This window comes from Manis pentadactyla, chromosome 3, assembly GCF_030020395.1.
Source record: "Manis pentadactyla isolate mManPen7 chromosome 3, mManPen7.hap1, whole genome shotgun sequence".
Taxonomy (NCBI): Eukaryota; Metazoa; Chordata; class Mammalia; order Pholidota; family Manidae; genus Manis; species Manis pentadactyla.
Window position 1 is genome coordinate 8,954,310 of NC_080021.1, and position 13,621 is coordinate 8,967,930.

General features: G+C 48.0%; 1 long non-coding RNA gene across 1 annotated transcript; it reads right to left on the bottom strand.

Moving 5' to 3' along the window:
• Positions 1–2,798: 2,798 nt before the first annotated feature.
• Positions 2,799–7,189, bottom strand: LOC118915091 (uncharacterized). Its single transcript, XR_008996120.1, has 3 exons — positions 6,428–7,189; positions 4,816–5,496; positions 2,799–3,941 (listed from the first exon to the last, which is right to left on the bottom strand). It is a non-coding gene; the product is annotated as an uncharacterized LOC118915091 (long non-coding RNA).
• Between the last annotated feature and the right edge of the window lie 6,432 nt (positions 7,190–13,621).

Below are 13,621 nucleotides of genomic sequence, written 5' to 3' on the forward strand. Positions count from 1 at the left end.
AAGGCCTTGGGTAACCCCGCAGAGGGCTCTGGGGTGGGGGAGGACTTTCCGAATTGTCACAAGTTGAGGGATGGGAGCCACTGCTTGCTCTGCGCTTCTTGGAGCCGTGTTTCCTCAGCATCTCCTGGAGTTCTTTCTAGGGCGCTAACTCTCATAACCCAGGAAAGTGCCCTCAAACCAATAAACCCCGGCCTATCCGATTTTATGTCCCTCCCCCTTGGTCAGACACCTTCAAAATCCAGTCTTCTGACAACCCCAGGTCCTGCTGACACAGGCTGACCAGACCCTGCAAGTCCTCAGTTCCTTCCTCTCTTCTCAGCAAGCCCCGAGCCGAGAGGGGAGCGACCTCTGGTTATCAGCAGCCCAAGAGGGGACAGATGCTGAGGGTAGACGATGTAGGGGCAAGACCGCCATACCATCTTCAAGCGAAGGGAGAGTGCCAGCGCTCAGCAGGAGGGAGTGGCCCACAGGGTCAGAGGGATCCAGAGATTCAGGATCTTGGGACACATCCACCCGCATGATTCCCTGCCAAGGTCAGGGGACCTTGGCACAGCTGCCCTGCTTGAGTGGGGGTTTATTATCTTTGGCGCTCAAAGATTCCGGTAAAAATCTTTAGCTTTCTTTGCCCTCTTGCTGGAGGACTTGAGAGTCTCTCTGTGTGCTAACCAGGAGGTCTGTGACTTTCGCACTCAGCTCTTCTGTGCCAATCAACCACTGTCACCTTTCCATTGCCATTTTCCAGAGTATCAGTTGAGCTTAGCTATAGCCACTCCATTCCACTGTCCTTAGATTTACTCTTGCTCCATATTCATAAAACGGCTGGTACACCATGCTAGCTAATGCGTCCCCTTCCACCAGCACCCACCCAGCTCACCAGCAGTGAGAGATGATCTGATGTTCTGTTGCTCAGCCCCAGGGGCCTCTGTGCTTCACCAGCCCCAGGGATGGAGTCCTCAGCACCAGACAAGCAGTGGCGTCTCCAGCTCCGGAATCTCACCAGGGGTCCTTTCTCAGGAGATTCTTAGAATCAACTGTGGTGCGTTGGGTTCTCTAGGAAGCAGATTCAGACAGAAATTTGAAAGCAGGAAATTTATTCAAGGGTGGCCTTGCAGGAGAGACAGGAAGACACTGAAGAGAGGGAGCAGTTACACTGTGATTCAAGCCCAAAACAGACCGAAGGCAGCCTACAAGGACCTCTGGGAGTGGAGTGACATTCAAAGAGGTCCGCCCTAGAGGAGGAGGACCCCCTTCCCACAGAAGTGACATGACTGCAGGTGAGACAATGTCAAGGGGTGCTGCTACCAGCTGAGGTGATAGGTTTTCAGTTCCTGCTGGGACATGTGGGCAGTGCATCACAGAGCCCTCTGCAGGTGGGCTCCTAGCTTCCATAGCCTGGTACAGCTTGCTCACTTCACCCCAAAAGAGATCCAGCATTGAGAGGACCAGGTGGACTGCTTACTCCGCCAAGCCACTCCCTCCACCAACTACTCTCTTCTGAGAAATTTGGACGTGGCAATAATCAGGATTTGAGACAGAAAGTCAGCCTCCTTAGTGTCTGGGTCTCTGTGAAACATGTCAACCAGGAAGTCATGGGGCAGCCAGATCTGCCTACAGATGGCAGATCAGGGTGAGGAAGCCTTCCTACAGAGGAATAGAAGGTTAAAACAGAGAAGCAGAGAGATGGAAAAATAAGAGTTAGAAACTTGAGATCCTGGTCCCCACTTCCAAAACTCTGAGATTAGCTAACGCCAGGGTCTCAGAGTCTTGAAGACTATATATCCTTGTAATACACCAAGTGCCAGTTTGTGTCTATTACATGCACCCAAAAGGTCTAAGAACTTTTAAAGTACAAAACCGACCTCGGCTAGCTCCATGGCCTTCTCTGGAGGAGGGCACTGCTCCCAGTGCACCTGTTTTCCTGTGGCTCTGTTGGTTTGTTTGTTGCTTTTAATTCATTTTTCCCCCCAGATGCTTGTGTCTATGATGGAGAATCCTTTCTAAGATTTGCATATCTAAACAAACTGTGTCCCCTGGTTCTCCTCTTTGTCTCCATATTAATTCAGCCCCTCCCTGCAGGACAGCGGTGTGACAGAATGACAAGCCCATAGAAGTTGATGCAAGCAGAAGTGGGTTGAATCCCTCCTCCGCTGCTTACAAGTCACTCAACATAACAGAACCACCGTGATTGCAGCTACATAATGGTGATAATTGCATCTCTCTTATAAGTTGGTAGGAAAGAAAAAGCCAGTATTTGTGAACTACCTAGCAGGGGCTCAGAGAAGAGTTATTATCAGTGTAATTATAATTATCTTTATTCAAATCCCTTAGACAATCTGGTGGCTCCTTGCAGTAGCCAGAGCCCTTTCTGTTGCAAGCAGTAGACCCTACTCTTGTCCCCTTAAAATATCTTCAATCAGGAGGTGAATCAGGATCTACTGAGTATCCAAGACTCAGGAATGGCAGAGCCAGGTCTTGAACTGATGTTTTAGACTCAGTTTCTCTTTTCTTGGCTGGCATCCCTCCCTTAGAGTTCCTTTCTTAGGCATCTGCCTCTGAGCAGCCCCAGGAGAGAAAAGAGACACTTTCTTCCATCTCTTCGGCAATTTATTTGACTATCTTCAAACCAATCCTGACCAGAGTGATAGGCTTTGGACTCAGGCTAAAAGATAGGATCAACCCTACCAGCACCACGGGGAATAGCGGAGGGAAAGGAGGTGTTTTCCAGGCCAATCAGTGCCCTACCGGAAGAAAGGAGAAGGTACAGAAGCAGCAGCCAATGCCCACTCTGCCTCTGCTGAAGCTGTGCTTTTTTTTCTTAGTAGCATTTTCTCCTTTGAATAATTGGTGAGCCAACCCTTTATCACAATGTCCTTTCACTTGCATGGCGGTGACTTGCTTATCTGTGCTTGTCACAGGCCCTTCTAAAACCTGGGTCCTGGGTGGAAATGCAACCTGCAGGCCGCTCCCAGATCTCTTTTACACAACCCTGAGCCGTGAAGGACTCCTCTTTGTAACTGTGAGGCCAGCATCTTCTCCCATGTGGTGTTGCCAAGATGGAGGAGGGGTCAAAGCACAGGAATGGTCAGTGGCCTACCTGACTGGGTGTCTCAGTTTGGACTAGATTGTTTCAGTCACTGGGCCATGGTTTCTTCAGGAACATGTTAGAGTCCCAGCATTTCTGGGAGTCAGTCTCCCTGATCTGTTCTTAGTAAAGATGGAGATAGAGCTCTCGGCCACTCTCCACCTTTCTCTTTTCTACATAAGCATTTAATGCAGATGAGAAGAATGATCGGAAACAATGAATTTAGGCTGCAGAGTTCAACTGATAACCAATAAAGCCTACTTTGAAACCTCCTTTCCCCACAGAGTGGTAAAGGGTCTTTATCTTTCATCACGTGCCCCTAATTATCTCTCTTGCGCTTCTACTCCTTATACTGTACAGATTTTTTTCCAGAGATTTTGAAGATCCACTCATCCCACTGGAAATCACAGAGCGATTTTGCCTGGACCAGCCCAGCAAGTGGCAAGACAAGGAAACCAAGGCCTTAGGGCGACATGCACGTGGGTTAAGCTGAAAGTAGACTGTCGGCCTCACTCTGCTGTTCATGTCGGCATCCCACTGTCATTCTCCACATTCTCCATGGGATGTGACAAAGACCAACCAGAGGATGAGGCCCGACTTACACACACCTGAGGCTCTCTGTTCACTTTCCTTAAGAGTTGCAGTTATTTAAGCGGAAGGAAGAAACCGAGAACACTCTGGATTAATGAAAGGAAACACAATGGAAGTGAATCCACCCTCTGGTTCAGCATTCTGCTTCTTGCATGTGTGCCTTCGTGGCAGAATCTGCAGGCTGCTCACCAGACCCACCCTCCTCTTCGAGGACACACAGTCACACTGTAATTCCAAGATTCTTTGAATCCAAGTCCTGTGACAAGTTCTGAGCCATAGAATATGGGGATCCATAAGCTACACCCCTTCCAAACTGTCCCCTCAAACTTCCCACATGATGCTCTGGGCTCCTTCTCTTTGATCATGTGCTGGCTGGGGACACCCAAGCCCTGATTGAAGGACACCTGCATTGGGAGTCATCTTGGCTTGAAGGAAATTCACCCACCCAACCCCACTGGACTTTACTGGGGGAAAGCCAGATTTTGATTGTGTCGAGCTACTGAAATTTGGGGTTTGTTTGTTATCAAAACTAATATTACTTACCCTAACATAGCCACACCACCTAAGGGTGTGTTTATAAAATGAGTTTCACCCCAGTGGCAACACAGTGCATTGACGTCAAGAAAATAAGCTAAGGAGGAGCTGGAGTAAGACACCCTGAAAGAAACCATGGCCTGTGAATCCATAAAAACTGACTAAAGTATTTCCTCTATGGATGTTGGGACCAATGACCATGGATTAGAAGTCATCAAATCAGTCTTGCTCTCTGAATGAATGTCTCTCAATTTGCACTCCGTCCTCCAACCCACAGCCACTATCCTTCATCAGGCCCCATGATGTTTGCCTGGATCATGTCAAAGTGTCCTTGAGGCAGATGTTGGTAGGATGCAGGGAGAGAGAGCTCAAGGCCCTGGTAGGTTTCAAGGCCCTGGTAAGTTGCAGTTAAGAGGGACCTAGGGCCAAGGCTTCACAGTAAACAAGAAGCCACATCCTGGATACCTGGAAAATTCAGTCTGAAAAATAAGGGAGTTTTTTCTTTTGAACCCAGCTTGGCCCTAGCAACAAGCCCCCACCAATCATGTAAATTTCTCTGTTTTTGTGCTTATAAACCCTAGACACTGAGGCCCTAACAGCATCCTTACTTGGAGCCCCTCCTGATTAGCAAGATTCTTTTCCTTCCTTTACACTCTTCATTAAGATCCTTGACGGTTGCTCATACTGTTGTCTGCTGGCTTCATTCCTGGTCACCTCTGAGACACGATCCCAGGAAGAACAGTAAGGCCTCCACCGGTGATATCCTGCCTGATCCTCCTCTGCTATCTTTCTTCACAAAGCAGCCTTTATAATCTTTCCAAGATCCGTGACCGACCAAGGTAAAGCCCTTCAATTCTTTGCAAACAGGGATAAATAAATGTCTTAAATTAGCCTTGGGTCACCTGACCCTTACCTACTTCTCCAGTCACCACCCAGCACCCTTCAACACATGTACACACATGTGCATACACACACATGCTCCACCCATGCCAAATTTCTTCCTGTCATTTGTGAATCTGTGTTTCTCTTGCCTCTGGTCATTTGCCTGTTCTTTCCCCCTTGGTCTTAGACACTATTTCATCTTTTTTCCCTCAACTTCCTGGATGTCCCCTTAGAAGATACATCCTGTAAGAAGCCTTTCTTCTGTTCCCGCTGGCTTGGATGCCCCTTGCATGTACTGTCCTGGCCCTCTAAGGTCATGTGAAGTCTTCAGGTGGCTGGGACTCCAAAGCCAGCATATTATAACGTTTGAGTCAAGAGCGAGGCACTTTTCCCTTCTGGGTTCCAGTCTGCATGACAAGAGAGGGCATTTCAAATGTTCTGGAGGTTTGAATAAAATAGTCCTCACTAGCATTCCACTTCCTCCAGCTTTGCTCCAGGTGTTATCCTAAGGTTTACCTGGATCATCTCATTTAATCTTCAAACAGCCCTGTAAAGTAGGGATTACGACCCTCATTTCAGAGACCAGGAGTTTAGGCTCAAAGAAGTTAAGTGACCTGCCCAAGGACACACAACTCGAGTATGAATGAGGGCTAGGATTTCAATGCACATCAATTTCAATTGCTGGCAGTATGTGAATGGAGTATGAGTGGAGAAACATTGAAACTGGCAAGAGGTAACAGTTACTGTCATGTACATACTTACATTTATGTGTTTACATATCTGTGTCCATCTGCTAAAGTAAGGGATGAATTATTAAGTAATGTAAATAGACTCAGGAGTCTTAGAAACTCTAGTGCCTAGCCCAGTAGACTGTAGGTTTTGCAGGGCTGCATGTTTTTAAAAGGTTGATTAAATGGGTGAAATGGAAGGAAATGAAAAGGAAAATATTCAACACAGCTGTCCAGGTCAGCAGAAAACCCTTGGCCCTCTCCTCTTTTTCTCTCACTCCTCCGGCCTCCTCTTTCGCCTACTTCCTGTGCATGCTGAAATGCCACATATCAAAATAGTATAAATTACTGCCCTTGCTTGTGCTCAGGGCTCAGACCTTTAGAGATTACTCTCCTCTGAGCCCGCTGGTGTAAAATAAACCTCCACCCACCAAGACCTCCGAATGCCACTTGGTTCTTCCGTCAGCGATTCAGTCTGGGTTTTCTGGGTTTCCATAGCAGAAGGGGAAGCAGATGGGAACAGGATGGAGAGAAGGGGAGAGGAAGGGAGCAGAAGAGCAGGGAGGGATGGGGAATGAAGGGAAAATCAGACCTAGGCGCCCATACTCACATCTGTGTATGAGGTGGTGTTGCCATTTACCAGATCTTGTACCTGTGCAATCCTGGTACTCCCCAATAAACTTGAAGGCAGAACAACTTCATAGTGGAGCATCTGAGCTGCTAACGGGAACTCTTTGGGTTGGATGACCCAAAATATTTCAGGGTAATTCAGTGTGTGTATCTGTTGAAGTTATTATCAGAATGTTCAATAAAGATACTATTTTCCTTGTAGGTCATTTTCCAAACGAGTTCAGGATGAGCCACAGGGAGAGGATGCTATAAAACCAGGCACCAAACAGCAGGTACTCCGGCTGCCTGGGGCTGAAATGTTTCAGCCCTGCCTTAGCAGTTTGTGAACCCAGATCCTGAGGAAGTGTGCAGGCTTGGTGGGGGTTGACATCCCTAACAAGATCTGACCCCACTCACCTTCAGTCTCTCGGAACCATCAAGTTCCTGAGTGATGCTGAGATGCCAGGGTTTCCGTGCCTCTGGTCACACCAGCTATCTTGCAATCTGAGTCAGGCGTGACTGTAAAGTAATGCAAGCAATTGGAACTCAAACACACTAGAACTTGTTTACTCAAGTGGGTTTTATGAACACAAAACAAGCCCAGCCAGGAGTCACACAGAGTAACAACCCCTTTTCCACGCAGTCAGGCTTAGCCCTGAACTTAAGTACTTTTCTGTGTAAATGTGGAGAAAATGGTGTTAGCATGGACAATGAGAGTAAGCCAGAACAGAATGGGGGCAGGGGAAGGACAGTAAGGAATAAGGTCTATGCATGACCTCCTCTCTGAAACTGACTGTTCTTGAAGAAGGTGAAACTTTGTATCCTGTTAAATGAAGAACTTCCTGGACAAATATCTGCTGCCCGCAACAAAGTAGCCTTTTTGCCAGGTGGCGAGGCTTAGCATCCACTTATGCGTAACTCAAGGTAGCTCACAATAGCTTTGGCCAATCAGAATTCTTTCAAAACAACTCACGGAAGCGAAGCCCCCTGGGAGTTCCGATTTTTTGCCTTTAAAAACCCTAAAAGCTTAATTTTCTCAGAGCATACATTTGGGTTTCTTTCTGAACCTGTGGTCCCAGATTGCAATTCCTTAAACACCAAATAAAGACAACTAAATGTTTTACAGCTTTGCCTGTTTGGGGCTGACAATCGGTCTTTATAATCTGCCCCCAAAAGGTGAGGCTTCCAGTGAGTCCAGGGTGATTTTAAAGAATTTAAAACCAACTTAAAGAAGAAGAGTTCTATGGAGGACAAGCAGAGGCATCCCTCAGGCTCCAGGGCTGTGCCCTCGGAGAAGCAGCTCCTAACCACAGGTGGTCATTACTAGGAGCTTGAAATAGAGCTAGTATGAGTGAGAACCTGGGTCTTTAATTTTAATTCATTTTAAGTAATTTAAATTTAAGTCTAAAACAGTAAAATATTTTTCCACTAACACACCATTATGGAAAACTTTAAAGTATGTTTGGAGCAATTTGAGCATATCGGCCAATTTTTTAAATGTAAATGTTATGAAATCTCAATGTAAATGAGGTTTTTCCAATAGAAATTTAGCACCTGAAGCAAGATGGGATATAAGTGTAAAACACACACTGGGTGTTTCAGGCTTAATATGAAAGAAAGAATATAAAATATCTCATGAATACTTTTTATATTGACATGTTGAAATGATAATACTTTGGATATTTGGGGTTAAACAGTTAAAATGCATGATTAAGCTTAATGGTACCTGCTTTGAATTTTTTGAGTGTAGCTACTAGGAAACTTAAAATGATCCGCATGATTTACATTATAATCCTGCTGGGACATCATTATTCCAAAGGGCACTTTGGGACAATAGTGGCTTTGTCCAAATAAATATTGAGCCTCCAGAAGAAGGAGGCTGTCTGGGAGGGCCTCAGAGGAGAACTCTGAACTGGTGGGCACAGCATCTTCACTGTCCTTCAACTGCACCAGTAGACTTGAGCCCCCCACCCCACCCCCACGCGTAGGGCTGACACTGCTATAATTGATGGTAATGTTTAGGCCCTCCTCCCTCGCCAAGCTCCACCCCTTTGAGGCAAGCGTTAGTAGGACACAGGCTGATAGAGTTCAAGGCCCCTGTAGGTTTCAGTCAGGAGACACTAGGGTCAAGGCTTTATAGTAAACAGGAAGCCACAACATGGACATCTGGAAAATGTCCTGAAACCACAGCCTGAAAGACAAGGGAGTTGTTTTGTGAATCCAGCTCCACCCTGCAACAAGCCCCCACCCCCACCCCCCACAATCATGTACATTCCTCTGTGCTTATGAACCCTAGACACCGAAGCTCTGGTGGCGTCCTCCCTTGGAGCCCCTCCTGATTGGCAGAAACCGTTTTCTTTCACCCCTTTAAAGCTTTCCCTGTTGCTCCCTACTCTTGTCTGCTGGCTTCTTTCTTCATCTCCTCCAAGACACGATTCTGGGAAAAACAGCATCTCGGCTGTAACATGTCCCTCTCCCCCGCCCCGCAGAGCACCTCTTCTCTGCCTTTGCATAGCACTCACTGCGTTGTGAGTAACTTGTGTGTTTATCATTGTGCTCATGTGGCCAGACAGCAAGTCAATCAATATAGGGCGGACAGTGGTTCTCATTCACCCTGAATTCTGGCTCCTTACATGGTCTGAAACACAGGAAACAGGCCTCAGGACTTCTGAAATCCTGTGCCGGGCTCTCCACCCTGCGAGGCCTGGCCCTCTGCTTCTGGGCGCCCAGGGTATGACCATTGTGTTCTGACAGTGGCCTGTCTGGGCCGTTTGCTTCCTTTAGGGTGTGACTCAGTAGGTTATAGCCGTAGCTGTACTTTGGGGTGGTGTCAAGCCAGCAGTGACAGAACAGGACCGTGTTCCTGGTCTGAAAAGGAGACCAGTCCTGTCACTTACTGGTTGCGTTTCCAGGAATGAAAATCCAAGCATATCTAAGACCTTAGAAGAGGCCAAAGAGACAGAGCGTCCAACTCTATTAACCATCCTCAGGTCTTGCCTGTTTTTCTCACCCCCTCTCCCTCCTGGAGTCAGCATTCCTGCAATTTCACAGCAAGGTGGAGCTCCCCCCGCCCCCTTGCATTCACTGTCATACGGGATCCCCAGCAAGGGTACAAGTGCGCAAGGCAGTGCGCGTTACATCTGCTCTGACAGCCCCTCGCTTCTTTCTTTCCATATTCAAAACCCAGTTCAGCACTTCCCACCCATTAGGACGGCTACTCTAAAAAAGTAATTATAACAAAATAGAAGTGCTAGCAAGGATGTGGAGAAATGGGAAACCTTGTATACTACAGGTGGGCATGTAAAATGGTACATACTGCTATGGAAAGATGGAATTCCTCAAAATATTAAGCATGGGGTGACCATAGGATCCCACAATTCCACCTCTGAGTGTATATGCACAGAAGAACTGAAAGCAATCACTCACACAGGTATTTGCACACCCATGTCCCTAGCAGCATTATTCACAGTAGCCCAAAGATGGAAGCAACCCAAGTGTCCACAGACAGGTGAATGGAGAAATAAAATGTGGAGTGTACACACAATGGTATGTTATTTAGTCTTAGAAAGAAAGGATTCTGACATGTGCTTCAACGTGGATACACCTTGAGGACCTCATGCTGGGTGAAATAAACCAGCCCCCCAAAGACAAACACCATAGGGTGCCATTTATATGAGGTACTTACGTGAGGTGTGAAGCCTACACATTCACATCGACACATTAAACATACCACTTGAATGCAAACTCAAACTTGCTAGAGTTGTCAAATTCATGTAAATAGAAAGACTGGGGGCTGCCAGGGGTTGGGAGGAGGGAGGCATGGAAGTTGTTTAATGGGAGCAAGATGGGAAGAGTCCTGGATCTGGGTGGTGGTGATGGGTGCCCAGCAGTGTGAAGGTGCCTGTACTTAATACTGAATTGTACACTTAAACATGGTTAAGATGGCAACTTTTATGGTATATCTATTTTACCACGATTAAAAACAGTTCAGGCATGTTCTCTTCTGTGACACACTCCCTGGCCCCCATTGCCTTCCCCTGCCAGGATGTCACCCTGGCAGCGTTCCTCCTCCGGCTGCGGCCTTGCTGCTGCCCTGCTGGCCCTGTGGTCATGTTACAGGCCTGAAAATCCCTAAAATCCTTAGGATTCCTTTGCGAATAGGGCTGAGGCTTCCTTCTCTGCATCTACAGGACCTGACACAATTCCCGCAGTGGAAATCGGTGTGCCCCTCAGACTCTCCCCAGCGCCGAGGCCCCCATCCCAGCCCTCCAGCGGCCAGAAAGGGTAGAAATTGGCAGCTCCCCGCTGAGCACCTCCTCGGGAACCGCCTTGGGTGGGAGCACCACTGCCAGGTTGTCCTCAGCACAGGACCCCCCCCTCTGTGAAGTGATGGCTTGGAATTCCGAAGGCCCAGCCCCCGCTCCCCCCCGGGACAACTCTGAGGGCCATCCGGTCAGGAACTGCCCTGCACCGAGGCCCCCAAGGCCCCCGATGCAAATGCTTCCCAGCTGGACCTGCTTGCCTCCCCTGCCCCCTTAGAGCTGTGGCTCTGGAGAACACTCTCAGCAAAGCCCCTGCAGGCACCCCTCAGTCTTACACCTACACGTTCTCAAAACTTGCTTTGGTTTTAAGGATTTTTTAATTTTTGTTTTATGATTGTGTTGCCTTGCCTTGAAGTGAATATCATTGAACCAATTGGTGGACCGGCCAGATCAAGAGGGGCTGAGACTTGGAGGCCAAACAGATTGAAAACAGCTGGGCTGCAGCAGGTGCAGGGCAGGTGCAGGGACAGTCCCGGCTGCAGACCCAGAACCAGTGAGGATGGCAGGAGCTCTGCGTGCTGTGCAGACAAACTCTTAGGGGTGAGAGGCAAGGCTCAACTGGCCTGTTAACCCTGCTGTCTTGATGCTCATCTCTTGTTGAGTATTTGCTTTGGGGTTAGGCTTTTATTCTTTCTCATTTCCTTGTGGAGAAAACACTGAAGTTCACTGTCCCCGGCAAAGCCCTGGCGCTGAGAGGTGAGTCAAGGTGACTCCTCCAGAGGGAGAACTTGACTCTCCGTGACATCCAGAGGTGGGGAGGCTCCTGAATATGGAGAGCAGAGGTCCTCCCAGGGGTAGGTAGGGTGGGAGGGAATTGGCAAAGCAGGTGTCTTGCCAATGGGTTTCAGCCCCAGGCAAGTTCACTATGGATTCAATGTGACCAATGAAATTGACAGCAAAATGTTCTTGGTGTGAAATGGTTATACCCAAGTTTATTTTGCAGGTCAGTCACTAGAATCCCGTTCACTCAGAGAGAGTCTGCGTGCAGAAGGCAGACTCTGGGCCCTTCTGTCTGCACAGCCATCCTGCACAGCTGTCCTCTGGGCCTCTGTCCTTGGCGCTGCCACCACTCCAGCCTCTGCCCTGCAGCCTTGCAGCCGTGCCACCATGTCATGCACAGAGCACTGGGCGGAGCTCTTTTTATAGAATCAACAGCCATGTATTGCCCACAGGTGTGCAGTGAGCTAGTCAATCAGGGCCAGGTGAGAATCCTGACCACAAGAACTCTCATTTTATCCACACAGGCCACTCAAACTAACCAACACACAAGGCCTCTTTACATGCATGCACAGACATACACTAGAGTGCATGCTCATTGCATGCTCAGACACGTGTGAATAAGACATACACACAGCTATGATTATGCAGACATTCATATACATGTAATCAGGTGCACATGTTCTTTTATGTAAAAGTAAGCCCACACATTTGGAACACACCCATTCAAATGCAAACTCACTCTTGCTTATAAGCATTCACACACACACACACATTTTGCACAGTAAAAGCTCCATCCTGACCCCTTGGCGCAGACCCCAGCAAATTTCTGGGTTTGCTCCTCTCATTTATAGAAAGAGAAAGTGAAAAAAGAAATGAAACACATGATTTCACCACTGGAATCCTGGAAGACTGTATTCTGTGGAATGGGGGAAATTTTCATATTGATGATTTGCATTTCTGATGTTGGAGTTTATACTGGGTTCAGTTTAAGTGCCTCCCTGGATATAGTCAGCTGTGGTTTTCTTGATGTAACTGATGAATACCCTGGAACATCTCTGCAATCAATATAATTCATGCAGGCTGTTTTGGGGAAGTCTGGCTCTTTTAAAGAGAGAATATAGGGCTCTATTGCCATCTTTGGTGAAAGGACCATTCCCAGAATGGCGCCCCCTCCTCAGGGGGCCACGCTTTCCCGGCCCCTCACTGGCTGGTGGCCATGACAGGACAGCATCTGGCCTCTCAAGTCCTGTGCCTCTTGCACCTGCCCTGCACTCACCCTGGGGGCCTCCCTGCTGCCGCTGAGGTATAAGTTCCCCCCAGAGCCTGAGCCCTGGACAGGCCATGCTGCAGGCATGTGCACCCACCTGCTGTTTTCCCAGAGAATGACCCCGCGGTTGCATTGACATAGCCTCTGTAGAGGCTGCCGGGGGTAGTGCAGCTGGGTCGTGCCAGAGGTTGACAGCCTGTGAACTTGGGCGGCAAGCTGATGACAATTCGTTTCCCTCCCTCCCTGAAGATGTGCTTTCCTAGGGTCACATGTGGACTGTCTGAAGATACCTCTCTTGTTAGGAAGCTGCAGCCAGTCAGTAACACTCATTCACATGTTCTCTTCCTCTTCATTACCTCTTCCTTCCCTTCCCCATCCTGCTCCCCTGGGATTGTAGAATGAAAAAATGTATTTTCATTTAGCTTTGGACTCAGCCTCTGTTTTCTAGAAAATACAGGCCAGGAGAGTCTTCTATCTAGTGGAGTTCCTGGTCCTGTCACTATGCGAAAATTATGCACATTCTCTGAGTGTGTTTTTGCTCATCAACAAAATGGGGCTAATCACACTGACCTTATCTACTTCCAGGTTGTCAGGGTTAATTAAGATAATCTATGTGAATGCCTTCTATCCCGCTCTCCACACTGATGGTCTTCTCCATGGCGACGCAGGTCCTCTGGGAGTTCGTGTTCCCCACCCGTCTGTGTTGTCTCTCTTCTTCCCTGCACCTGACATGACAGGACAGTGGACCCACTGCAGGAACCAAATCAATCCATCTGAGTAGCAGTTTGGTGGCTGAACTCCATGAAAGCTCAATAAAACTAGAAGAATAGCCGTTTGTCTTGGAAACTGGAGGAGATCCTTCCTCCTTGCTGAAAATCTGTTTTGT